General features: G+C 40.9%; 1 long non-coding RNA gene across 1 annotated transcript in view; it reads left to right on the top strand.

Moving 5' to 3' along the window:
- The first annotated feature begins 3,320 nt into the window (after positions 1-3,320).
- Positions 3,321-27,867, top strand: part of LOC137210987 (uncharacterized) — a 94,868-nt gene continuing 70,321 nt past the window's right edge. Inside the window, exon 1 of the long non-coding RNA XR_010936839.1 lies at positions 3,321-3,782. This is a non-coding gene — a long non-coding RNA (uncharacterized lncRNA). The remainder of the gene's footprint in view (positions 3,783-27,867) is intronic.

Raw genomic sequence — 27,867 nt, 5'->3', positions numbered from 1 at the left:
GTGAATGATAGTAAATATAATTACGTAAAGTGCACAGTTCTGTGCCAAGCACATAGAGTAGCTTAGTACATGTTGGTTGAATAAGTTCAAACATGCTAATAGCGGCCATTGCATCTGTGTCATTGGTGCTGAGGAAGTGAGGGTAAGTCATGACCCAGCTGTTCAGGAGATTCTTGCTGAATAAGGCCAACTTTCATCAGTTCTTAAGTCATAATGTATAGTAGCTATTTATTTGAAGTATTTCTAGAGCCAGACTTGGTGGCAAGTGCCCCATCAATCTTTCAGGTGAGGGGCTGAATCAAGAACACTGTAAATGGATAACATGGACAGTGTATTAGAAATATCGACAATTATACATTTTACTTATGCAACATGTAAGACTATTCTTCCCTTACACATGTACCTATATACACACATAGCCACAGTAGTCTGTCTTGTATATTTCTTCAAATATATGAACTTCTCTATCTTTTTTTCATTTTCTTACTTTCGATAGTGACAGGGACATGGAGAAATTGTTCTCTACGACTAGAAAATCATCAGTGTCAGGGTAATATTAAATCATCTTTGTGTCACCGGGAACACTGAATGCTGTCATGTACTGGGGGATGCGTGTCCTTGGGGCAGCCACTGCACAGCCCCTATTGATTGTCACCATGAGGAAATTTGAGCCAATACTGTGAGAGCTTCTCATTTCTCGGAAAAACTGGAAATTGGGGTTTTGTGTGAGACTTACGAAATTTCAAGATTGACACAAATATTATTAAGATGGATGAAAAAGTATCTGTTTGCCACGTGAGTGTGACCCAGTGGTTTGTGTGATCTCTCCTCTAGTTCTGGCTTCTCTGAGATACCCCAGGACTTCATCAGCTGAGATTGATTCTCCAGCCCCCAGGTTGGAATCTGAGGGACTCTGTTGGAATCTGTATTCTGAGCTCAGTGGGCAGAGGACAGACTAGATATTGAGGCTGAGAACTAGAAACTAGGCACCGTCCCGAGGGGGTGGCAATGGGTCTGTGCAAACTGAGCAGCAGGGGGGGCAAAAGTTCCAGAGGGAGTCATTCAGAGCCTGTCAGGAGTTTCTAGCATATGGGAGAGGAGGCGTGTGGGAGCAGACAGTGCGCAGAGAGCCTTGCAGTGGGAGAAGGGAGTAGACGTCAGTCTCTAAGACCGGTTCACACTTGCTAGTTCACTTGTGGACAGGAACCGCAAGGTGGGGACTTGTTTCACATGTGGAATACATGTGGTTATAGGTTGGATATGGCATGATGTAGAGTCTCTTGGGTACCTGAATGAAGGCTCTCTCCTCACTCTACAATAAGAGCAGGCTGAGCCCTAAAGCCTAAAACAGGGATGAACCTGCAAGTTTGGGAAGGCCCTAGAACTAACTCTGCCTAGAGTTCAGCTGTGAACAAGGGATCAGGAAGGCCAATATGTCAAGCATTCAGGATGACTCAGGAGGCCACTGGTCCATCTTTTCAGAGAGAAATGAATATATTCACGTTGAGAAGATCCAGATCTGTGTCCACAATCCACCTTACTGATGGGGAGAGCCCGGGGGAAGGGCCTCAAGGAACCATCCCAGGGCTGCTCCTGAGGAAGAGTCCTCTCTGAAAATGACTCAAAAGTCCTTGGGCCTTTGACAAGCAATAGACGTTCCAACCGCTTTGTAGTCGACCCCTACCTAGCATCATACCAGCATGTAGTGTGTCTGGTGAACTGGTAGCATGGACCTGCCAGATACCTCTTTGTAAGAGGGACAAATGAGCTTTTTGAGAAAGAACTCATTCCAAATGGAGAGGCGCTGGACAAGCCTAGGTTGTCTCAGTAAAAGAATCTGAATGTCAGCAGGGACAGGAGGATACAATGTAGCTAACGCCACTGGGAATTTATCACATCGATTGGTACTGGCCCAGGTCTCACTGGAATCATGTAGGAGTCCCATGGAAAGCCAAGGTATTAAAAAAATAAAACAACCCTTAACAATGGTTTCACCAAATATTCTGGCCACAAATAACACTGTTGAGAATGTCCCAGAGGAGGAAAATGCTAGCAAGGAGACTAGCTCCCATCTTGTGATGGACACTGGCGAAGCTTTTCCACATTGAAGCCCTAACCCGTTGGCAGCAGTGCCTGGTGGCAGACCCAGTGTCTTGGGGTGAAGGCGGGCAGAGCACCAAAAGACACCATTGGCAGTATAGCTGAGTGGAGTTTTCCTGAGCACATGGATGAGGCATACTCTGCAGACACCCAGAAATATTCAGGAGGCAAGAAGGACTTGGAGGAAATCTGAGGTCTTGCTTGAGTAAGGAACATAAACTATGTCTATGAACACGACCCCCTCCCTGTGTGCTTACAATTTGCTCAGGCTTAGTACAAACGTGTGTTCCATTTTTAAGTCAGAACGTGAATCGCCTGTGCTTTTCCTCTATTAGTTAAGCATAGTCAGTAGATACTGTTACCTGTGAAAAGACCTCAGCGGTTCTGACAGCATTAGGCATCATCTCAAAATGTAGTGTCCTGAGGTTCTTTGATCATAGAATACTATTTCCGAGAAGCCACTCTGGATTCTGCAGTCTTTATTACCTGAGAAATAATCGATTTTATTTAAAGACATGGATAGATAGATACATGTGGGTGCATGCACGCAAGGGCACACACACACAAACAGATACAGTAAAACAGAGAAGTATGTAGAAAGAGAAGTAAGTATATAGACCTGCTCGTCATGAAATTCATTGTTTGAAACACCAGTTCACATTTATCTCCCTAATGGTCTTTATTTGAAAAGGGACTTGGCAGGACCAGAGATGGAAAGGAAAAGGTGTAGAAAGTGAAACAACTGTTTCTGGTTCCACTTTTAAGACTATGCCTGAAATTAAGTGGCTTGTTAAAAGGTTCATGTCAGGAAAATGTGCTAGCTTTATAAGAAAACACGAAAACACTGCATACGAAGTATATTATTTTTTTTTCTGCAAATCTTTTCTGGAATATAATTTAGGTCAAGAAAACAGCCAAAGAAGTGATGGTAAGCATTGTTAGGTAATTATATTGTAAATCATTATGCCATATATAGGATCTCTTTGGCAGACACTTGCCATCCCATGGTTTTCATTGCAAGTGGCTTACATCGGTACTGACATCTTCCAGATGTTAGTAGCTTTGATTTTTTTCCCCCGTGTTGCAAACGAGTTGGCATGGAAACGACTCTTTGCTGGCAACGTGACATATGATTCAAGGCAAAATGCATTTTAACACAGATGAATAGTTCAGGAATCTGCCTTGAACAAAAGTAATTTTGAGAGCTGTTTTGAATTTGTTGGTGTTTTGTGACAACTTTTTCAACGAAGATGGGAGAAATCAAAGCTTTCTTGTTATGCAACGTAGCCATTGCTAAAATGTGATTTGGCTCTCTCATTGAATAAAATCTTCAAGTTTAGAAATGGACTTTACGTGTAAGGAACCTAAACAAAAAACCTTGCTGACTGGAAATTACCCACTCATTTTAAAGAACGAACCCTCTAAAACAAACCAAATATGGGGCTCGTAGTCTGCTCATCTGGACCAAGAACTAGTGCTGTGATTATTTCAGATGGTCTGGATTGTTTCCCTTAAGTAGATGTGGCAAGATGGAGAAGAAAAACAGATCCTCCTCACTTTGCCTTGCTAGCTACCACTGTTCACCCACTCTGTAATCTCTCCATCAGAAAGGCCAGGGGTACAGAATGTTCTTCCAGATACCCGGATGGAGCTGCTTCTGCTTTCCCCAGATATCGGAGACTGTAAGTGCTTGTTCTTTTCTCCTTCGGGCACAGGGAAACACTGCACCTTTCCCCTCCTTGCAGGAAAGTGGGCTGTGTGACTGATTAGGGGCAGGGGCTGAGAGAGGAAATGATGGATGCCACGTCTAAGCTCAGGTGATTAATTGTCTGTGCAAGACGCTTCTGCGTCCTCTTGCTCTGTTTTGGTGATGGAAGGCCACATGTTCCAGATGGTACAGCTGCAAACCACGGAGCCTCTGTTAGCCTGGGTTCCAGAGACTATGTTGAACAGAATCTTCAAAGACTACCCATAAGGGACATGTAGCTGAGTATGAGAAAGAAACTTTTTTGTGTGTTTGTTAAGGCACTAAGATTTTGAAATTGCTCATTACCGTAGCATAAGGTGGAGGCTATTCAAGTTATGATATATTTTAGAGATACTAGATTGTAACTTCCAGGGGCAGGAGCCATGCCAAATGCATCTTTGCAGCCCCAGGGTCTTGGTCAGGGCTCAGTGCATAGTTGAAGAAAGGAATGACTAAGATACAAACACAATGGTTATGTTTATTTTTTTTTCTATTGCAATACAATTTGAGTCACTTTGTTGAGCCTTTTCTAAATGCCAAGTACTACTTTCTAGACTAAGGAGATGCCTCAGACACTGCCTCTTCTCCCTCAAACTTACCATTTTATCTCATTTACATATTTTAAATAAAGACTTCTTCTAGGGAACTTGTTTCTTTAATAACACAGCAAATTTCTATTGAATATACCTGGCCTCATTTACAAAGTCAGTTGACCCTAAACAATTATAATAATGTAGTCATTATTTATGTCTGATATATTAGCATTTAATACTCTTTAAAATTTAATACTCTATGTGTGATATATTAGCATTTAATACTCTTTAAGATAGTCTCAATAAGCCATATTACATATGACCATGTAGTTCATATACTGTATATAATCTCTGATCCTTAAAAGAGCCATGGGAGGAAAGGATTTAGTTGTAACCCCAAGATCTGGAGTCAGAATACATGAATTAGAACATCCGTCGTGGCATTTCTTAGCCATATCACCCCAGACAAATCATTTCAGCTTTCTGAAACTCAGGTTTATCATTTGGAGTTATTAATACAATTGTTCTGAGGATTAAATGAATTTATGTATTAAAAGGGGTTTAGAAAACTATTTCATTCATAGTAAGTGCTCAGTGAATTTTGGCTATTACTATTACTTCACAAATGAAGAGATGATGATCAGAAAAGTTAACTATCTTCCCAAAGATCACACAGCCAGAGACAACCTCAGTTCAGAATGACACCAAAGTCCTTGTCACTACAATGCCTCTCTCTCTCTCTCCCTCTCTCTCTCTCTCTCTCTCTCTCTCTCTCTCTCTCTCTCGGCAGACTGGCTCCAAACAGGTGGTGTATTCAAAGTGGGGCCTGATTAGACACAAACTAATGATGTGCACTTTTCTGCTTCCTCTATTTTCTCATATGCAGAAATAAAATGACCCAAATGTTTATTAGACTATTATCAGCATTTAAACATTTTCTGTAGGCAGGGATCAGTAAGCACAGAGGCAGTATATGTAGTAGAAAGACTTTGGTATCTGATGCTGAATCTCAGTTTCCCCATCTGTAAGATGGTAACAATACCTCAGGCAGGATTGTTGTAAGGATTAGGACTAATGCTTGCATACAGCATGTGCTGTATAAGCGACAGCCAGCACCATCATTACTGTCATCAGCGCCAGTTAGTCTAGAACTGTTCTCAGTTCACTCATAGGGAAAAGTAGGGCTTTCCACGTGCCTGAGGCCACAGCTCAGTGAGCTACTGCTTAGCCTGTTTATTTATGAAAGTTCTTTATCCCACTTAGTGGCTGAATTGTGGCCTTAGGGCAACTACAGTGCTGCTTCTCAGAGTTAATTTCAGAGCAATGCAGCAAACTGATGGAGCAGGCGGCTCAGGCCACCAGCTGTACAAAGTGATTCCTTCTGCCATTTGACTGTGATCTCAGCACCCAGAATTCACATAAGGAGAGAGAGTGTGAGGGCGCTGGTCTTCTGCTCTGTGCTTGAGAGATGTGTTTTCTGCCACAGAAGGGGAAATTGTCATAAGCGATTGGAGTCCACATAGCTAAGGCAAAACAGAAAATGATTTCTTATTAGTAGTAGTTGTTCCATTAATAATAATAATAGCCACAAAGTAACAGAACAGTCTCTGTCTCTGAAATATAGGAGGGAAATAATTGGCCTAGAAAGACATTATCAGTTGGAATGTTCCATATTTGCTTGATTTACCATCTTCAAGCAGTTCAAACAGCTTTGCCCAATAAACTTAAATGCCTAAAATGTCCTGCTTGTGCACTGAAGCATTTTTATATACTTGTTTCCATAACTTGGAACACTCTTGATATAAAAATAAGAAATCAGAATAGACCCAATTTATTTTACTGATATTTGAAAGTAATTTTTCCCTTAATGAATGCGTCTGTTTGGATGATAAATTATCCATTAGACAATGCTCAAGTGTTTTTATGCTCTCCGTTTTGATTACGGAGCTTTTAATGTAGTGTTGCATCCACTCTTTGAATTTTCTCTGCAATTCAGTCATCCACCAAAGAGAATAGACTGGAGAAAATGCCAGACTGACTTTTCTTCCTTAAGTATTTTAATCTATTAAATAAATGACCTAATAGATGGCATCAAGATGTATTTCTCTGCTTTGTGCTGACCTTAATGAGAGTTAATCAGTTTTGTAATGCTAATTAGGTGTCAGCATTAGTGTCCTGTGCAGAAATGGAGATCATGGCTCCAGCGTACAGCACACTCCACGTCCAAGACTGGACTCTGTTTCTTGTGCCCAAAACAATCACAGGAATTTCTGAATTCGTTCCACTTTTCAAAGGGGTGGTGTGTTGTATACTTCCTTTTAGACTCATGAGGGAGTATGTTCGATGTAATGTGAGCAGGGGACACACACAATGTGGGGAATTAGTTACACAGTTGCTGTTTCTGTCATACTGTTAATGGGAATTATGCATCTAAATTTCTCTGTAGCAGTAGTTAACAGTGGGCTACACTAGGAGGATACACTAGGAGGATGTAAAAATGCATGAGAGAATTTAAATAATGAATAATTTGGTATTTTAGTTTGGTCGAATTTTAAACTACCTTTGGAAATGAACACATCTTTATCTTACATAAACACCCTATATATTTAGGCTCCCTGTCAAAATTGGTATATATATTTTATTTCAATGTGGACTTGGGTTTCGGTGCTAGGAAACAGTATTTGACAGTGATATCCAGTTTCGTTGGATCTTCTTGGAGAAAACTACTTAACGATATTAAGTTGTTTTGACAAGTAGCTTTGCATTTCCGGAATGTTTATTCCATGCTATCACTTAGCACTCTGACCTACTAGAGGATTAATCTTCATGACACTAACTTGCATAAAGGCCCCCCCAAGAAAACCCCACAAAGAACTTTCCCTTGCATCCTGTACTGTACATTACTGAAATTCAACATGCTTCTTGAACAGAAATAAATACAGATCATGTGTGTATATTGCAGCTTTTTCTTTTTTCTTTTTTGTGGTACGTGGGCCTCTCACTATTGTGGCCTCTCCCGTTGCGGAGCACAGGCTCCGGATGCGCAGGCTCAGCGGCCATGGCTCACGGGCCCAGCCGCTCCGCGGCATGTGGGATCTTCCCGGACCGGGGCACGAACCCGTGTCCCCTGCATCGGCAGGCGGACTCTCAACCACTGCACCACCAGGGAAGCCCCAGCTTTTTCATTTTTAAGTCATTGATTTATATACTGTATAAAGCTACAGGATCCTCTGTCCCTCTTCCCTTTGATAAATCACATCCTGGTGAACTTTAAAATTAAAAAAAAAAAAAAAAGAAATAAAACATGAAATGGAGCTTCTCAAGTAGAAGTGGGAATGGAGAAACAGGAGAATCCCTTAGATATTTCCTTAAGGCCACCAGCTACCATATAAGGTCCCTGGGGGCAGATTCACGTAATCTTAGGGCTTCCAGGAGGAGAGTTCAAATATTACAATTTAAAACAATCATATGTTGGAATAACATTTTAACAATTTCCCCATAATAAAAGAGAGAACAACCAGTAAAACTGACATCTTGGATATACTAATGTTAACAATAAATAATTAATTCAATCCTTCCCTTATAGCCAAGAACACTCATTTCCCAATCAAGTTATTGGTGGGAATATACTCTACAATGTGATGGACAGTAAAAAACACTCTTTCCTCAATAGGTTGGCCAAGAAAAGTCTTGAGCGTTGAGGGTCAAGGGCACTTGTTCTGTTCCACTGCTGCCATTGCCCATGTGCACCAATTAGAGTAGCATAGCCCTAAGAGCAACTCACTAAACTTACTCCTAAAAGGGCAGAGATCTCATCTTGATCTTCCTTGCAGCCTGGTACCAAGCACAGCAACTTGCTGAACAAAAAAATGAATTTTCTGAGGTCTAATCTCTGGCTTATAACTTTCCTTTATCATGTTTCTACAGTTTTTCTATTGGACTATGAATATTCCTCATTTTCTATTTTCTTTTAGGTGATCTTCATTGGTACTGTGACATGTATAGCTTTTTTGTTTCCATTTAATGTTGAAATGTGTTGAAACTCCAGGAGTGGGATTTAATAGGATGAAGTGGAAATAAGTTTCCGCGATTTTTATTTTTATGGTTCTTAAAAAATAATTCATTCAGTCAGTGGGAACTCCTGCTGATGTACTACAGCTGGAGCAGGTGTCTTCAGAGTGGTTCTTGAACAGAAGTCCAGAATAAAAAATCTGCAAGATAAGTAGCATTTTCCTCAAGTGCAAGGCACGCTGCCTCTGTGACACAATGAGGTCTTACTCAAGGTGCCTGTCCTCCAGGTGTTTATAATCTCTTTAGGCAGACAAAACAGATGTATAAATTACAACAAACACTCCAGATAACATGTAAGATATTCCAAATTAATGATGCAGAAAGTAAGTTAGAGGAATTTAAGTATAATGATGCCATTTCACTTGGTACCCGAAGCCTCATGTTCACTGAGGAACTTAGGCAACTGTGCCTGCCAAAGATTCTAAGCAAAGAGAAACTGAATTCTACTTTGGAGTAGAGCCCTCAGGAAGAAAATATACTTTTTTTTGCCCACTGCTAAATCTCTGGCACTTAGTACGTTGCCTGGTACACAGTAGATGCTCCTTAAATATTTGTTCAGTGAAAGAATAAATGAATAAAATGCTATGGTACTGAAATCTGTTATCTGTTCTTGCAACCCCTAGGTGGGAATTAGTAAATTTCAAACAATACCTGCTTTGACAGACAGCTAGGAAGTGTTAGGTCATATTCAATAAGGATCGACTAGCAACGATAATCCAATGATAAAGAATGAAGTGTCTTAATGTCAAATGGTGGGAAGAGTTTATTCAGGAATGTAAGTTACTACAAAAATTATAAACTACATTCAGTATTTGTGCTTTTGGAGTGCAGATTCTGATGCAATCTGGTTTTGAAGCAGAGGAAAGGTTACGGCAGTTCATAAAAGCCTCCTCCAATCTTAATTTAGTCTTTACAAAACTCTCTGGACTTGGCAGAAACATAGAGAGGAGAATTATTCTCATGTGTGCACCGTGTGGCTTGTGGGATTTTAGTTCCCCACCCAGGGATCGAACACGGGCCCTCCACGGTGAGAATGCGGAGTCCTAACCACTGGACTGCCAGGGAATTTCCTCTCACGTGTGTTTTAACTTAAGAGTAAATATATTTCATTTGGGAGGTGGCCTTAATGAGAAATAAAGAATCAGGAAGACAAGAAGAATGAAGGATGAGTGTTTGTGTGGGAGCCTGAGATGAGTACCTGGCTGTTTTCTGATCCGCTATTACATGTGGCAAATCCACAAATGTGTGCATTATGTTAAGAATTACTGTTTTCAGGCTTACAGTTTATCAACTGCCATTATGAGGAGCTCTTACCATTCCAAAAGTATATTCAAACCACAGTAGTTAGCCTTAGAGGCAAATGAGTAAACTGATGAATTAGTGTACGTGAACACCTATAATTAGTAAACAGCACATCATATATGTATTTAAGCACATTTCTGTTTCCATAACTGGATCATTTGTGCCTTGAAGTCAGTAAATTTTGCATTTATTTATTCAACAAATATTTACTGAGTGTCTACCATGGGACAAGTAAGCACTGGGGCTAAATGCTGCATAAGTCAGATGTGACCCCCAGCCTCATGGCGCATTCAGCCTAGAGTGAAGCTTAGCAAAGGAGCTCTTGCATAAAGTGGTTCACCATGTTAAGCGGTGTACTATGGGGAGCATGGGTTACTTTAGCGACACGCTGAAGGAGCATCTAATCTGTACTTAGAGCTGGGGAACCTACCAAGAAAAAGGTAGTGTATGTAAACGGAGGCTGGAAAGATGAGAAGGAGCTGGCCAGGCTGATACGTCCTTAACGAATCCTTATAGCACCCAGCATGGCATTATACATTGACTAGAGGCCAAGTGATTTTATTTTCTTTAAGTTTTTTTTATTTTTGAGAGCTTGCCGTAGATCCAGCTTTGCACTAGGCATTGGAAGAGATTCAAGGGAGTGTAAGACTTCATCTCTATAATCAAGGATTCTACAAATTAGTTGAGGGGAAAAAAGTACATACATTGTTCTCTAATGGTTTTATACACAAGAGAATATAATCAATAGCTGCTTGTACAGTAGGAATAGTGAGTACTGTGCCACATCAGGAAAATGAGAGATTGAAATACAGGTGAAGTGAAAAAGTGGATATGGGAGAAAACGTAGGGGAAAAGAGACTTGAGCTGAACTATGGGAGAGGTAGAATTGGTGGTGTAGGATTTGGTGTTGGCAGTGAATCTGGCCATGGAGGGAAATGGTCAGGGAGTAGACTGAAGGTTCAGTTTAGCAGAAGATATATATTGAGCTGGTTTGGACTGAATTTTATAGACCATGGAGCCTGGTTATAGGTTCCTGAGTTGGAGAATGGCAAAGATGTCTTAATAAGTTGCCAACAAGGCAAATCATCTTTTCTCCTCAACCTACAGCCTTATCTCAATACCTTCTTCCTCTTGATGGGCATTTTGATTGGTTGACATTTTACACAACAGTGGACTTTCAGGGGGCCTCTGATACAAAAGTAAGCTGTTAATTCCCCTCTAATAGCAAAAAGAGAGAGAGACCTTAAAATATGAAAGCTGGCTATCCTTCCCATGAAGGGGAGAGAGGGAGCTAGAAGCTCTGCCTTGTTAAAGTTGCTCTGACGTCCTCTCCAAGTCCCTGCGTGCCCTGCCTCTACCACCTTTCTAGTCCTTCTAGTCTTCTTTAGCAGTGAGTCCAAGTCACATATTCATACCCCAACAGATTGTCCCATCTCATCATCACTGTCACTAAAAATGATATATATATTTTTGACGGAATGAGGATGAGGTCAGAGGAAGGAGCCCAAAGATTCTGGTTAATAAGTACTGAGAAGCCAAAGTAAGTGAGAGGGGCAAGATTTATAATAAATCCCTATTTATAATAAATTAGATGCTTTAGATTTTAAAATAAAGATGGTCTTCATTGAATTTGAATGACCGCAGTTGTCTAAGGAAACAGGTCACATCAACGTGCTATTCCCTTTAATCTGCCACAGGGTTTTACCATATGCAGCATCCTCTACCTGGAGTGTTTTCGGAACACTCACCCAGCCCTGTCTTTTGCCTGGCCTTCTCCTATTCAAGCTTCACATTTCAGCTTAAATATAGCTTCCCCAGAGAGACCTTTCATGACGCCTTTAGATTCCTTTCATTATTCTCTTCTGTGCAATGGATCTTTCAGATCAAAATGTGTATTTTACATTCAATGTCTCTGACTTCTGCTGGACTGTTAACTCCAGGCAGACAGAGAACATTTCTGTTTTGTCCACCACTGTATCTTTGGAGCCAATACCATGGCTGGCACAGCAGATGCCCCAACCAAGTGGTATTGAATGTGTACATCCATGCAGCTGCTGCCCATAAGGGTGGTGAATTTGGGGAGAGAAATAATTGTACATTGCCATAGCTTGTGAGCCAGCCAGTCAACGGGCAATGATTAAAAGAATTTTCTGCAGTCATCAGAAAGCATGGGTTTGTATTGAATCAGCATTCTGAATCCTGAGAGCAGGGCTCAAGAAAGCTGGCTGGACCATATTTCAGGGTTGTTTTCTTCCCAGCATGAATCCCAAGATAGGATCCTCATTTCCTAGATTCTAACCATTTTAATGTTTCTACAAGTTCTTGTCTTTTTCTCTACTAATACCGTTAACATACGACAAGTTGGAAAATACTCTGAATTAAGCATTTCAAATATGGAAAATTCCCAAATTACCAACCAATCAGTACATCAAGGAGGATTTTATTACCAATTAATGTGTCTTTGCTTTTATAGAATGGGAAAAGTGATCCTGACAGGGGTTTCTGCCATAGATCGAGTCAAGATATCAGAGCTATTAACTTGCTTGTGTGGAGCCCTAGGATTTGTGTTTAGAGGATTCCTCCTCACACTGTTGTCATGGCTTCTCGTTTTCAGCAGACATTACACACCACTCATCACTCACTCTCCGTGTCAGAACCTTATCAGCATCCTGAGCTGTGGCTGCCTCTAGTGGATGGAGAGTTTCCCAGCTTACCTCAAAGAACATCAATCATTCTTCATTCTTAGTGTTCAAACTTGCTCATCAGTTAGTAACAACACTTCCTGCAGCCTCGAAAATTATTTCTGAATAAACACAGGGCTGAGAACAGCTGAAATGATTGACAGCTCATAACTCCTCCAGTGCTTTATGTTTCAAAACCAGGGTGTATGCAGATGTCTCCTCATTACCAGCGTTTGGATTTCACTTAGTGTAGCTGCTACTGAGAGAGAAACTGCATGGGTTAGATTGTCAAGCATCTTAATGGGACTTTTGTGCCTGTAGCAGACATTTTAGAGAGCTCTGAACCAGCGTTGAGATTTGAGTAGGAGAAGAGCTATCACTTGCCGATCAGGAAGCTCATACAATTGTGATGTGAGGAAAATTTGTTTTCAGCAATTCTTTCCCTTTCTTTGCATTTTCTTTACAGATACCCATAACCAAAGCAAGAGTCCCCACTGAGACATGTATAAGCACTCTGAAATAAACAGATGTCCTTCTCCCACCAAGGATTAATCATGGCCACCAGACTCCAATCCCCAGTTTTGGACTTAGAGCTACTTGAGCAGATATGGAAGTGGGAATGTGTGGGGATGAGGGTAGGAAGTTAGGAAGAGAGAGGGTAATGGATTAATTAAGTAAGCTAATTCCTGATAATGGGTAAGATTGGTCATGGGTTTTCTTTCCAGGCATCTGATGACTTAATACGGTGAAACTGCCTTTCCTGGAGGGGCATTAACAATTTTGTGGCTGGCAAGGGGGAGAATGGGTGGGAGAGGGATGGATTGGGAGTTTCAGATTAGTAGATGCAGACTATTATATATAGAATGGATAAACAACAAGGTCCTACTGTATAGCACAAGAAAATATATTCAATATCCTGTGATAAACCATAATGGAAAAGAATATGAAAAGGAATGTATATATATTTATAACTGAATCACTTTGCTGTACAGCAGAAATTATACAACATTGTAAATCAATTATACTTGAAAAAAATTTAAAACAGATGAAGGGGATATGTATTTTTAACTTTTTAAATTGAAGTGTAGTTGCTGTACAGTATTATATAAGTTACAGGTGTACAATAGAGTGATTCATAATTTTTAAAGCTTATACTCCATTTATAGCTCTTATAAAATATTGGCAATATTCTTCATGTTTTACAATATATCCTTGTAACTTACTTTTTACCTAATAATTTGAAGGGGATATTTTTAGGACAGGATGGACTTTGAGGGTCCTTCAGTCATTCGATGGAGGTGTCAGTCTTCTCTGCCTATGAAGGCCAACCACCGTATTTGCATAATTTGGAAAGAAAATGATGACTGCCAACTGCTTTTAACTGATCCTATGTTGGATTTCATCAGATTCTGCCACTGCCTAAGGAGTATATTCAGGATTCACTTGGGCAGTGACAGCAAGCCTATTGGCATGGAAGAATTATCATAGAGTTCAACAATGCATAACTAACAGTCAAGCTCATGGCTCAAATTCTGGGAGATTTCATCCATTATCAGTTATCCTCCACACTAGGAGAAAGCTTGGGGCCTAATAACCACATGTATGGTATGATTTTCAGGGCAGTGGAATCAGTAAGCCTACCAGGCTCACATACAACAGCGCCCACTAGAGTTTTAACTCTTGGAGAACAGGGACTATGCTCTACTTACCATTGCATTGCAAGAGAATAGCACAGTACTGGGTCTAGTGTAAGGAAATGGTAAACAGTGATTGAACGAACAACAAGACTTTTTCACTGTCTTTGATTCTCATCATCTCACCTTCCTCCTTTTTATCATTTGCAACTTTTTGTTCTACCCCTACTCCCAGTGCATGCATTCACATTAAATGCCAGCAGAATTTGCTTGGCACAGAGTTTCAGATTTAGCAGATATTCATGAATGAATGAAATCCAAAGGTTCTCTTTACTGACAGCACAGTGAATTGAGTAGGTGCCTTCTTATGGCTACTTGAGACAGGAGCAAAGATAACGACAACATAGGAACAAGGAAGAGAGAACAGAGTGCTCATGGAAAATTCCAGGACCATCACTTATAGGGTCTTGCACTTTGAGTAATGGGGTGCACCCCAAAGGTCAAAATGCTATGGGTGTTAAAGTTTTAGTGTTTGCATCTGAATAAGATGGTTCTACAGTTCTTACATCAAAAAAGGTGATTTGTTCATTCATTCATTTATTTCAAAGTATTAAAATCTTTATAAATGCTAGGCACCATCTTAGGCATTAATGATATGAAATGAATAAAACAAGATTCGTGCCCACGTGCTGCTCATCATCTTGGGGAGCCATATAGGCAGTGCATTCACAAAACAATGGCCCAGGGGAAAAAGGCGTTGCTATAATATCATTTATTTTTTGACTTCATAATCTTGTGGGGCAAACACTGAGACAAGACCAAGCCTCCTTACTCAATCAGACCATCGTTTTGGGTGGTGTGGCTGTGGAATCTTCTTCTAGTTGTATGGTCAAGATCACGAGTCTTCGAAGGTTGTATGTGAATTGAGAAAGTGGACCCGTCCTATTAGTGAGTAGATAGCAATTGGAGCAAATCTGCTTTTCCAAAATAGAGAGTGAAAACTTCCCCAAACTTAATTTGGGTCAGTTTGGGTAAGTTCATGAGATTAGATAAATCACAGAATGGAAGACTCAGCAAGAAATCGTAGGGACAAACAACAAAAGAAGCCATCCAGTGGGGACAAATACAAAGAATATATAAAATGAAATGAAAGGAAACAAACCCCTAGACATAAAAAGTGAGCCTCACCGCTAACACTTGACATATCTGACAGGACCATATCAACAAGCTGTGCTGTATTTTCTTTTGGCTGTTCCTGGTCTATTTTTCTCTCTAGACATGTTTCTTTAAAAAGAAAATCCAGATTTCCAGGGTTGGGCAGAGCATTGGGAAGAAATGACAGGAGGCAGGCCCTGTCAAGGAAAGACGTTCTCTCTGGAAGGAAGTGAGAGGCCAGAAGGGAAGGCTGGCTGCTGTAAGCAGGCTTCCTCGTCGCCCCTCCATGTGTCTTTTCCCTCCCACTCCTGTGGGCACTTTCTTTCTTGGCTCTGTGAGGATTTAGGAAAGTCACGACAAAAATCCTGTCATGTGCTGGAAAAGGAGAAAAAGTTTTAGATCTCTGCCTTTTCACAAATGGAGAGTTTCTTGGAAACCGATGTGCAATTTGAGAGCTGCTGTGTCTTGTTAAAGCTACTTTAACATTCTCTCCAAGTCCCGACACACCCTGCCTCCACAACCCTAACAAACAAAAATACCCGCCCCCCCCAAACACACACACACACACACACACACACACACACACACACACACACACACGAAATCTAACTTAGTTGGCAGCCAGCATCATCTATCCCAGGGCTACCTCTAAGGACTGTTGATTTATCTTGGACTGACTTGAGACATTTCCCCTCTGATCTTCCACTGGCAACGTTTCTCTCCAATGTTTCCTCACTGCCTCCCTCGGCTCTCATTAATTAACCGCTCCTCCCTCTGTGACTAAACGTGAGCCCTTGTGTTTGGCTGTAGCGAGGATTATGACATTTTGCAAACACACGCGCACCGCTAGGGAAAATATCTTGAGTAACACACGGGCAAAGGAAGTGAACTCAGAAAACCCATTTTTAAAAACCTGTTGAAGCAAGTAACCTAAAAAGAAAAGAGGGGGAAATAGACTGATGGCTTGGTGACATTTACTTATTCCCGACGCGATATTGGAAAAGGCAGATACAGAGACTGGCACTTGTTATTTAATTGAGGTTCAGGTATTTCAAAGCTCGCTTATCTCCCCAGCCCGTCTGGTGTTTCCATGGTGTTCCTTTTCCGCTTCTATTAGTCTGGAACGTGGGTAGCAAGTTGATGAACATTTTTAATGAGTAAATCCTTTTCTACACCAAATTTTATAGATAATTAAGTCTGATTTATAGGGCAGGTTTCAGCGACAGTGAAAGAAGGAGAAAAGAAATGCAAAGAGGAGGGGGCCCAATTATTGGAGCTCTGAGTGGGCGCTGCTTTGTTTGTAGAACCTTCTCAGCGGGCACTTTGCAGGGCTTGCAGTGAGTTTTCTGATGCAGAATGAGACTCCATAAGACTCCATGATGGTTTTTGGTTTAGTTTGTTTGGTTTTGGTTTTTAGGCAAAGGACTTCTCTAGTCCAAGAAACAGAACCTGGGCTTTATTCACTGCTCGTCACTTTTACTCTGAGTTATGCTCAACGAAAAAACACACATAAAAAGCCTTAGAGTGCACCACTAAAGAATTTGCCCTTTCCACATATATTTGTTAAGCATCTTCTATGTAGCAAACACCATTCTAGATGCTGGAGATACAGCAATCAGCAGTGCAGGCAGTTCAGACTCATTGTGATGTGAAATGGACTCAGTGAAGAAAATGTACACAAAAGGCAGTGTAATGCTGATAAGGAAACTGAGACCAGAGAGGGAAAGCTGATGGGTCAGCATCACACAGCTGGAGCTGGGTCTAGAGTTCAGGTGTTCTGACTTCCAGGCCAGACTCTTCTTAATGCACTGTTCCTCTTGGTCATTTGTGGAATATGTTAAATGCAACAAACCCAGCAATAGCTTATGTGTTGAACTGGCTCACATGCCACTAGGTGACTGTATCAACTGACCTTGAAACACTATGTCAAGTAGTTGTTTGATTAAGTCCAGTCTCATTTTGAATGGCCATATATATTTCTAACAGCTCTTCTATCCCTTTATCTGTTTGTGTTCATTAATGGATTGAAAAATTTGGGGTTGGTTTGAATTATGGGTCCTGAAATATTTTTGGTACTGCTGAAGTTTAATCACATGTAAGATTTTATCAATCACCGTTCCCTATCTTAACTCCCCTCTGAAAGAATGTGTTCAAATAGGTTTTTAAAAGCCAAGATCATGCTCATCATCAATCATCATCATCATCATCAAGAGATTACTGAGTGATACATGTGTTAGATACCTTATATAAAAATTTTAAAAATAATTAGTCCTCTGAAATGAGGCTTAAATGGCACACTGCCAAACTCTGCTCTAGTGCTTAACTTAGATGTCAAGAAGCATATACGTCTATGGGTAGCCTGCTTGCATCTTATTTTTCCTTTGAATTTTTTTCTGATTAGAATAGTAATATAAAGTTGTACCTAATTTGCACATAACAAAATATATCGTATAGAAAATGAAAGCTCTATCCCCAGAGGGAACTATTAACAGCATGATACATACTGTTCTAAATTTTTTTTTTTTTTTTTTGCGGTACGCGGGCCTCTCACTGTTGCCGTCTCTCCCGTTGCGGAGCACAGGCTCCGGACGTGCAGGATCAGTGGCCATGGCTCACGGGCCCAGCTGCTCCGCGGCATGTGGGATCTTCCCGGGCCGGGGCACAAACCCGTGTCCCCTGCATTGGCAGGCAGATTTTCAACCACTGCGCCACCAGGGAAGCCCTGTTCTAAATTTTTTATATGTATACTGACGTGGGAACACACGTATATGCTGCAATATTTCAGTCACTTAATCTTGTATTTTGGTTGTCTGTGCAAGTCCAAACATATAAATCCACGTCTATATTTTTGAACAGCTATATAGTACTTGCTGTAAGGCTGAACAATATTTTACTTAACCAATCTATACTTAATTAATATTTAGGTTATTAACAGTTACTCCCTATCAAAATGAGTGCTACAAAGTTCATTTTTGTATATATTTATTTGTGAACTGTATTCATTAACCCAGAATTCCCTGTTTTGCTTTTAGATCTCAAAGTCAAAGCACATGGTCTGATAGACACACACACATAATGTATTATATTAACATAATTAATCTATTATAGTATATATAATTTAGCAATAATATAATATAATTATATATTTATATTTTAAAATAATATATTACTATATTTATTATTAATATATTAATACATATTCTATGTATGTATGCATATATTTTTCCCATAGTCAAAGAACTGTCCCATTTGAATTTGAAGGTAGTTAGCAAACCCAAAGAAATTCCCAAATTATCTACTCATCTTCCTCAACAAATTATGCAATTGTAAACTAAATAAATCCACATTCTGTATCACTTGGCTGGGCTATGTTATTTAAAGCTGGGTAAGTGAGGTAGTGGTTCTTAGCAAAACTAATTTAAAATTTAAATTTTAAAACTAATTTAATTTAAAAGAAATTCTTCATAAATCAAGCTGCTATTACTCTAAGTCAATTAAACCAGTCTCCCTCAAAGAAAAACCTAAGGACCCAAATTCCGTTATTAGAAGGATGTTTATTAAAATGTCTCTGTGGTTTATTGATTTATTTAGTCTGCTCCTTTAAGAATATGGTGATTGCAGAGCTGAGACTGATACCAAATGCTTGGAAATCCCCATCATAATTGTATTTAGAGACAATAAAAGTAGTGTGTCAATATGAAAGAGTTAATTAAAAACCTTTCTTGGAGGATGTTTCTCATTCTAACCAGACATGTCCGTTACTTCCATCTGTCGTCCTGTTAGCCCTCATTAAGGATTCATTTTTTATACAATTTTTTACATACATTTATTTATTGATTTATATTTATTTTTGGCTGCATTGGGTCTCTGTTGCTGCACGCGGGCTTTCTCTAGTTGCCGCGAGCAGGGCTACTCTTCGTTGCGGTGCGCACGTTTCTGATTGCAATGGCTTCTCTTTGTTGCAGAGCATGCGTTTTAGCCGTGCGGCCTTCAGTAGTTGTGGCTCTCGGGCTCTAGAGCGCAGTCTCGGTAGTTGTGGCTCACGGGATTCGTTGCTGCGCGGCATGTGGGATCTTCCAGGACCAGGGCTCGAACCAGTGACCCCTGCATTGACAGGCAGATTCTTAACCACTGCGCCACCAGAGAAGTCCCAAGGATTAATTTTTAAGTTTCTTGGAGAAGAAAGCTGGGGATAAAACTTTAGCGGATTGTTCCTTATATCCTTCTTGCTGCTGGTATCTTATCACTGTTATGCTAGATTTTGCCTGGGTTTTGGCTTCCTCTTTTTTTTGATTCCTTGGCCTGGAACAATGGGGCTTTGATGTTTTCTCTTTGCTCTTTGCTGTGATGCAAGTCTGAACTTCAGCACAGCCTTCTCTGTGCCCCAACTCTGAACCCTTTCCTGGCTCCACTTTGTTGAACACAGACTTCAAAGCATAAAACAGTCTGCAGGAAACCTTACAGATAGTTGATATAAGACCCTTATTTAAGAGATGAGGAAACTAAGCCCAGAGAGGTTAAGTGACTTGTCTAGATAGAATCTTACACAAATAAGGATTAGAACCAGAATTCATACCACCTGATTCTCATTTTTGTGTCATTTCAACAGTACATCTGTCAACCTCTCAGGGTTTCATGCCCTCCTCATAGACTTGGCCCCAAATTTTGACCATCACACCGAGAATTATTGCTGCCTATATTATCTGACCAGAAATTAGTGATTACTCCTTATTGTGGGTTGAAGTGGACATACGCAATAGGTTTTCAAGGCATCTATTTTAGTGTCAGCACTGGTCCTGTGAGTAAAACACTTCTGATCTTCTGGCTGATGACCTCTATTTCTTTGGAGCTCTAATGCTCTCATGGGAAGATAAGCCCTGGGCATTATTTTCTGTTTTAATATCTGTGTAAATGCTCGGCACCCTTAATTTGGCTAATCAGGAAACATTGTATATTTTTATAGTAGTGGGTCTCAAATTAACATTTTTAATGGTAGAGTTACACGCTTTCTCTTTATGATCAAAGTGTGAATGCACATTAGCATGTATGGGGTGGTGATAGCATGGAGTTTATGGTCAAATGGGTAACAGTTCGAAACCAGCTCTCACCACTTGCTAGCTGCATGACCTCCAATTACTCAACATGAGTAAATAAAGCTCAGTTTTTTCATCAGTTATGATTCCTGCTCTAAAAGGTTGCTATGGGAGTTAAATGAGATATGTGTTAATTCAGGACCTAACATGGAGCCTTGCCCATTTGGAGTCCCCCATAAATTCCACTTTGCTTTCTTTCCCACCTTCCTCTTTCCACTTTTGCCACTCAAAAGCCCCTGCTCAAGAGAAGAAGTGGAAGAGAGTTGGAAAAGTCTAAAGATATCAATTTTAGTTTTTTTCTTTTTTTGAAAACGAGAAGTTTTGCTGAAGGTGCCGCATTATAAATGGACTTCTCAAAAGCCACTTGTATCAGTAGTCTGATCATTTATTCCTTGATGAGAAATATTTTGGTCTATTAGCAAGAAGGAAGATTAACTGCACATTAATCAAAACCTTCATAATGAGTAGAAGTGTGCATACATCACAGAAACTGCCAGAGAGGTGCCACTGTCACGACTGGTAAAGTGTGTTTTGTGTCTTTTTTTTTTTTTTTTTTGCGGTACGTGGGCCTCTCACTGTTGTGGCCTCTCCCGCTGCGGAGCACAGGCTCCGGACGCGCAGGCTCAGCGGCCATGGCTCACGGGCCCAGCCGCTCCGCGGCATGTGGGATCTTCCCGGACCGGGGCACGAACCCGTGTCGCCTGCATCGGCAGGCAGACTCTCAACCACTGTGCCACCAGGGAAGCCCTGTTTTGTGTCTTTGACTGCAGTCTCAGATGACTGAAGAGGAGCCTGACTACTCAGTTAACTGGGAAAGCTGAAAATGTTCTTAAAAATCCATATGTGATGATTTTTTGAAGAGAAGTTTGATTTTATTTTACTTATATTCTCCCTCCCCCAACCCAGGCAATTAATTTCTTACTGGTCCTCTGCCTGGAAACAGTAGGAGAAAATGAGTTTCTAGAAGTATATTTCTAAATTAGCAATCATCTCGGTGATGTGCCACACTTAGCCAATGTAGTTTATTTTGTAGTTATTGTCTGTTTTCTAAAAATATCTAGAGAAGGCTATGTGTATCTTGGTAATTCCCTGGAAGCTGAACCAGAGCATGATAAAGGCTGTCAGAGTGCCATTTGGGGTTCTTAACCATTGTTTCTGGCGTGAGGCAAGGGGTAGGTCTAATCAAAAGAAAATTATTCTGTCTCCAACTGGAAATTCTCCTCTGGATAACGTGAGTATTTAATCCAAAACTTCGGGTAAAAAATCTAGTTAGATTCAGGGTATCAGCACCAAAAAAAATTACTATCTTTGAAAGCTGTGAAGGGAAGCCCCGCTGAAAGCTCAGTAGTCACAAAAATAAAGAAGGCTTCACAGGGTGTAAATTCACTGTCAGAGGTGGAGAGCTGTTATTTAGCTATTTACTAGTATGCCATTATATCAGCATATAATGGGACAGAGTAATTCAGGAAACAGTGATGCAGAGCTGGAGAGTCTGTGTGTGTGTGTGTACGCACGTGTGTTTAATAAGGTCCACTAAGCTCTCAACCACCCATAGACAGAATTGTCTTCCTTATTTTTGCCTTTTCCCCGAGGCATGCACTGCTACACTGCGTGTATATGGAGTAGCTTTAGAGATGCAGTAGTGTATCAGGAAAAGGGAAGTATAAGTTGTGAGTCTCCAAGGAGAGTTGTATTGGGTTTATGACCCATTTGGAAATGTAACCACAATTTCATTTCATCCTAGAGACCCCCATGGAGCAGTAACAGGGGAGAGTAGGATGATTCGCCTAATTTCTTTGATGTAAATTTAAAATTTCTCCTGACAGTTTATGTTGGAAGACTGGGGCTTGAATGCATCATCCTGAAGAATTTTTGCCATTGCCCAAAAATGTGGGGCTAGAGAGAGCAGATGCTTGAAAATGCCGTTGACATTTCCAAGTTTTTATAGCCCTGGTACATAGCCCAGTAACTCTAGCATGCTTCACACATGGAGAAGGATCATTTGTCATTTTGATGCCAAAATGATACTCACAAATCTAAATGAAATGGATTACTTCTTTCTGTCTCCTGCTTGGACAAAGTAGAGGCATTTCAGGCATTTATTGGTCACCTTGTGCACGCTTGAATGGCAGTATGGTATCAGTATTTGCTCTGTGGCAGTGGAAACGAGGGTCTCCAAAACTGATCATGATGGCAGAAAGTGCAAGTTTCTGCCGTGCTCAATTAGGACATGATTTATTTGGCAGAAATGACTTTACAGAGAAACATACAAATAAGAGTCATTAGAAGTGCATTTAATTCTGAAAAAATTCACATTCAAATAGCTGGTACACACTTATACACACCATTCTTTGTATTTAAATAAAAGCATTTACCTGCGTAACTCAGCAACTTGCCAGCACTGAAAATCTGGACAATTTCCCAGACAGTAGATATTTGGCATTTTGAGTTGTAGACATTACAATGTCTACAACTCTATGACAGTCTCCCTGCTCTCAGGGAATTATTCCTTTATGTAAAACTTAACCCTTGAATATTACCAAAGAATATGCTGAGGTCAAGATTACTATATTTCGCTACTGGATAAATGACAGTGGCCAGGGACCTGGTTAGAATCAAGTTTCTACTTCTCTGGAAATCTAAAGATAATGGCAAGATCAATCAGTCTCCAAACATTTATCGAGTGTCCACACTGACCACAAGGCATTCTGGAAGTCCGTTGCTTTCTCTGGCCTGCATGCCTAAAGTGTTCCGTAAATTTAACTTACCTGTCAAATGCATGTGAGATGATCCTGCCAGGGCAAATTTTGTTTGCTTCCAATGCCTATACAGAAGTTGTTGTCCTATACCTTGGATTTATGGATTTGTAGAGCAGGTGGCCCTGGGACACATCCCATGGGCAGGTAGGCAGGTCTCCACTGGGAGGCTGGAGTCTGTGCCAGACAAACTCTTCTAAGTGCTGAGGATTTTCAGGTGATCCTGTGGTCCCAGAAGATGCCCGTGCTGCCACTATAACCCCTTTCATAACCGTCCACCCCCTGCTTCGCCAGGTAACCGTCCGATGGGCTCATTTGCCTTGAACTGGAGAGCTGAGCTGCTTGGCTCCCACCTGGAAGTTGGATTCCATTTTCAACCCTTGGGCAGGTGGAACTAAGGGGAAGGCAGTGATTCAGTTGTTCATCAGGCTTGTTGACTTTCCACCCTAGCTATCACCTTCCTTGTGAATAAAATCCTACCTTGAATCTCAATTCCAATAACTGAGATAAATCTTTTGGTACCCCTATGTTTACCGTCTGCCTCTGCCTAGAATCCTATATCCTCCACCGCTACGATCCTGTCCTGCCACGGGAGTCATTTTATGGACCTGTACTTTAGTGTTTGTGGTTGGCTCCTTTTACCTGTTGCCAGATTTCCCCAACATCAACTCTGCCTGCTGCCAACCTGGCTCCTGGTGCTGCATTTGCCTTCTTTGCCAGCACACCTGTTGCTCACTCCTGACGCTCCCTTGATGCACATTTGCCATCTGCCTGGACTTTCTCTTGTCTATATCCTGCCGTTGGGGATGTGTCCTGCCCTCTGTGTCTGTAACTATGCTTAGAACATAGTTTGATAACAATGAATATGCAAAACTTTCAAAAACCAAGATAGAAGTTTAATTTGTCCTATTCTCTAGCAAGCCCTGGCTATGGAATATATTGCTTATGAGACATTGTAACACCGAAAATATTTGTATAAAAAATTCAAGCTTGGGCTTCCCTGGTGACGCAGTGGTTGAGAGTCCGCCTGCAGATGCAGGAGACACGGGTTCGTGCCCCGGTCTGGGAAGATCCCACATGCCGCGGAGCGGCTGGGCCCGTGAGCCATGGCCGCTGAGCCTGCGCGTCCGGAGCCTGTGCTCTGCAACGGGAGAGGCCAAAACAGTGAGAGGCCCGCGTACCACAAAAAAAAAAAAAAAAAAAAAAGTTCAAGCTTGAGAGATAATTGCCCCAAATAAATGAATCAGCATTGATTTCCAAATAGTGAGTGTGGATTAAAGTTCTGGAAACGGGAAGTAAATGTCATCAAATATAAATGATTTTAATATTTCTAAGGATGTGTGCTGATGGACTTTACCAGAGCCAGATGGTGGCTGTCTTTCAACATGCCAAGGGGTGTTTTTTAAGTGACAGGAAACCTTGAAAGGGAGATGTGATTGCTCCTAATGGGGGGACAGGGGAGAGGGATGGAATACCTATCTGGTCAGGTGTTGGGGGGGGTGCGAGGCAGAGGCTTTCAGTGAACCTGTGTGTTGACAGAAAGAAGGGAGAAAGAGGCTTAAAGGAGTAGAGAGGAATTGAGGCGGGTTAAGGGCCTAAAAAACAGCAGTTTGAAAAGGATTAGGAGGAAGGAAGGGAGAGACAAAATAGAAAGGAAATAAGATTAGGTGGTGACAGGGAGGGCAGGAGGGTGGGGTGCAGGAAGGGGAGAGAGATAACAGAAACCAGGAAGAGCTGATTATATTGGAATTCAGTTTAGGGAGAGTGAATCACAGATGAGCCTTCACAGTTAAAAGAAATACTCAATGGGCTGAACCAGGAGGGTCTCCTGTTAAGTACATGAAGCAGCCATCACTGACAAAGGCTCTCCCAAAGTCAAAAGGGTCTCGGCCCAGACAGGAAAAGATGTCTGTATTCCTAGATCTTGGGATCAGGAGAAGGAGCCTTGACAAGTGCCTGGCAGAGATACCAGGGAAGACTTAGAGGAAAGTCAAGGCTATGTCTTAGGAGGGGCTAATGGATGAGAGAGAGAAACAGTAAGAGCACACACCAGGGACAGATTGTTGGATTCAAACCCATGCCAAATGGAAGCCCTTGTTTGTAAGTGGCCCTCGATATTTATTGACTTGTGCCTTAAGAGTCCTTCCTGCAGTAGGATCCTTGCATCAGCTCTTTTTGAATTGTGTCAGATGGCAGCAGAGCTAAGCGGAGGGGTTACGAGGGTGAGCTTTAGTCTCAGGGCTTTTGTTTGAATCCTGGCTCTACCATTTATGGGCTACATAAGCTTGGCCAAGTTATTTAATCCCTACATACTTTAGTTTCTTCATCTGTGGAATAGCAAAAATAATAGAATTTACTTCTCTGAATTTCTGTAAGGATTAAATGAGATAATGTTCATAGTAATATTAAAGGTCTCTGTTAACATAAGAAAGGCAGCCTGTCCAGAAAGGAGAATGTGTTTCCTTGCTTTTAGTCGCCTCTGGATGTATCAGCAGATAACTGAAGAGAGACCAATAATAACTAATGGGATTAATAACTAGGTAGGGTGACAGATGGTGACTAGACTTACTGTGGTGATCATTTTGCAGTGTACACAAATATGATTATGTTGTACACCTGAAACGAAATAATGCTATATGTCAATTAAACGTCAAAAAACACCAATCTAACAAAAAACAACACTAACAAGGAATGTAACTGGAGGAGCCTTATGTCTGCATTCTCCCCTTAGCTTGGGAGCGGGGTGTATGTGGCAGCCTGTTTCATGGCAAGACGCAAGGGGATCACTCCCTTCCCTATGAGGGAGCCAACAGTTCAGCTAAGGCTTTGAGGTTGTATTATTTTGATTTTTTTGGACACCCAAGCAGCAGAATTGGTCAAGGTCTTCATATACTATTTCACCACTTATTAGACTTGTTGAATACAACAAATTATGAAAGTTTAAAGTACAATTCGCATTTAATACCACATCCAGAAAACACATTCCACTTGAAAATAAACTAGAATGTTCATGAGTTGAATTCTGCAAAGGTAATTTAACATCAGTGAGAAATGAAATAATAGATGATGCTGAAAGACATGTGAGGCTGCCATACACCTGAGGTGCTGAAGCCATTGACTAATGGGAGATGGGCCATTTGAGATATTCAGCCTTGGATATATTTTAGAGTTATGGATCTATTTATAAGATTGTCATATATCATTCAGCTTGTTCCCTTCACAATTCTAGAGCCTTTTGCAGAGGATGAAGCCAAAGAATTGTTGGGCACCAACAATTCAGCATTTTGACCAACTGCTATACCTGTCCAAAATAGTTAGGTCAGCTTCTGCCAGATGAGAAAATTGCTTCCTGCGTATGGACTAGGCACTATTGGGAAGGGTTGCTAATCTTTTTAAGTCTTGAATATGTGACCTCATTTCTTTGCCTAATGTAGTCAAAATATGTTTCTTTCAAAGGATCTGTTTGTAATTGTCTCAAGAACCTCTTTTTGGATTATATACTTAAACAATAAAAAAATTTCCTTAGAGCATAAAGAATCTTAAAGTGAATGGTTTTAGGATGGACCCATGGAGAGTACCTCAGAATATCTGTTCACAAATTCCTGTAGCCAGGCTGTTCTAGTGGTTGTAAATGCCTTGGGTGCAGCTTTTTGTGGTAGAATCTAGTTTCTTAACAAAGAGGCTTCTAATGCCCCTTTCAAAGTTGATGGAAGATTTCTCTCTCAAGGAGCTATGCAGCATATTCAGCCTGTAGCTTCTGGGAATACCATCTGTGTGATGACTACAATCTTGAGAAGTGCATGGTGGCCTCCACATGCTGGCAAAAAGCCTCATGTTGATATCTTTACCGACTGACACAGCAGAGCTAGTATTGACTGCCATCTGGCCCTCTTGGGCCATTTTCTAATTCTGTGCAAAATGCTGCAGTATCCTCAGATATCTTCCCATGAACCCCCTGAAACTTCCCATGAATTCCCAGGCTTGTTTGTCATGATTGCAGGGTAAACTCTCCAATGCCAGATGAAGTGACTGCTATGCCCTTTTCTGAAATTTATTTTGAAGTTTTCTGAATATTTTTTAAAGATGGTGCCACCTTTTATATTCTGAACATCAGTGATAGTATGAATCTAAGTATAGGTTCAAGAGCATACATTCTGGTAATAGTAGGATTCACAGACTTTTGTAATATGGACAGAAATACATTGGCTTCTCTTACTTTCAGACTCTCTAACAACTTGAGGACACACATGGAACTTTCTCCTCTAACTGCCCTCACAGTTCCACCTAAGAAGTTGAAATGACCAAAAAATAAAATACAATAAACAAATTAAAAAACAGGGGAAATCTGCATCAAAATGGGAAATTTGGGAGTATTACCATTTCCCTGACTGCCACTTTGACTGAATTAACTCTAATATAGGTGGAATAAAATCGAAAAAAGTCATTGCAGCTTGGTATACGTTCTCTTCCCTAACATAGCAGTAAAGTGTTAAAGTATCTGGAAAAGAGTAAAGTACCTGGTAGAGTCCAATTGACACCTATTAAATGCAGTGGGCCGTGGGACAGATGGAAGCATTCTCCTTAGAATTTCTTTTTCTCTGAAGGCTGATACATTGAGTTGTGTCTGCCCTGGGAGGTTGTGAGGTTTATGCAAATGGACACACTATAGACAATACAGTAGTAAAGCAGAATTCTATCTGAATACCAGTGGTTATTTTCCCTGACCAGGGGGTAGCACCAGAAAGGAGGCCTGAACAGTGACACAAGGTAAACAGTGTGGAGAGCAGGGCAAAAG

Source organism: Pseudorca crassidens, chromosome 2 (genome assembly GCF_039906515.1).
Source record: "Pseudorca crassidens isolate mPseCra1 chromosome 2, mPseCra1.hap1, whole genome shotgun sequence".
Lineage (NCBI taxonomy): Eukaryota > Metazoa > Chordata > Mammalia > Artiodactyla > Delphinidae > Pseudorca > Pseudorca crassidens.
The sequence above is the reverse complement of the archived record's forward strand: the minus strand, read 5'-3'. Positions and strand labels throughout refer to the sequence as shown.